The 1022-nt window shown below is 32.2% G+C and overlaps 1 protein-coding gene across 1 annotated transcript in view; it reads left to right on the top strand.

Moving 5' to 3' along the window:
* Positions 1-1022, top strand: part of pbld (phenazine biosynthesis like protein domain containing) — a 6725-nt gene that overhangs the window by 711 nt on the left and 4992 nt on the right. The window lies entirely within an intron of this gene.

Genomic DNA, 1022 nt, shown 5'->3' with positions numbered 1-1022 from the left:
TTTTTTTTTTTTAAATATAGCTTATTTCCTTGTTGAAGGCACCGAGGTAATGCCTTCGGTGACTGGAAGCCATTAAACAGTTCTGGTAATCTGGTTCTTTGATTTTGATCCTGTTTGTGTGTATCTCAAGTTCTGCTCTTTGGTATTTCCATGTGGTACATCACATAAACTACTTCTTTAGTGCCTCCTGAATATGGGTCTTTCAAAACCATGATTAAAATTTGCTGAAAATTGCGGCCAAAGTATTTTTATACAACAAACCACTCTGTTGTTTTTCTTACGCCTTGTAGTGCCACCAGTTACATTTCTATTTTGATTTTTAATGTAGAACGTCAAAAACATATGTTCCTTTGGTTTTTAACCACAATAAATACTCTTGATGTTTTAAATATTTTGTATCAGACCATTTGGCATTTTATTTGCCTTTTCTTATACCTTTTTTGTAAATATTTGTCAGATATATTTACAACTACTTGTATACTTGTGATAGCTTTGTTTTTTGTTTATTCTTGTTTCTGTATGTGTTGCACATTGAGGCACCACATGCACATTTGCTTTACAAATAAAACATATGTTAGAAAATATAATTAAATTTTTTTGGAAATGAATGGAAATTTCATTCAAATAAAGAAATTTTATGTTATCATCTCTTTTTTTTAAATGTATCTTTTCCGTTATTGCTGTTGTTGTATTTTGGAGTTTAAAACTAACACTTGATTCACTTTAGTTCAACATTTTTTTTTTAGGTTAAACCAGGGGTCCCCAAACTTTTTCCTGTGAGGGCCACATDACTTTTCCCTTCTCTGGTGGGGGGCCGGAGTCAGTTTGTAACAGAAAAAGTGTGACGATTGCAGGAGTGCCTAAATGTAAAAATGTATTGTTTTCCAGAAAGCACAATCAAATAACTCTCTCTGGGTTCTTCACAGAACAAAATCCAGGAAATAACACTATTTATGAAATAAATACCGTATTTTCCAGACAATAAGCCGCAACCCCAAAGTAAAAAAAACAACAAACAACAA

This window comes from Poecilia reticulata, linkage group LG3, assembly GCF_000633615.1.
Source record: "Poecilia reticulata strain Guanapo linkage group LG3, Guppy_female_1.0+MT, whole genome shotgun sequence".
Classification (NCBI taxonomy): domain Eukaryota; kingdom Metazoa; phylum Chordata; class Actinopteri; order Cyprinodontiformes; family Poeciliidae; genus Poecilia; species Poecilia reticulata.
The sequence above is the reverse complement of the archived record's forward strand: the minus strand, read 5'-3'. Positions and strand labels throughout refer to the sequence as shown.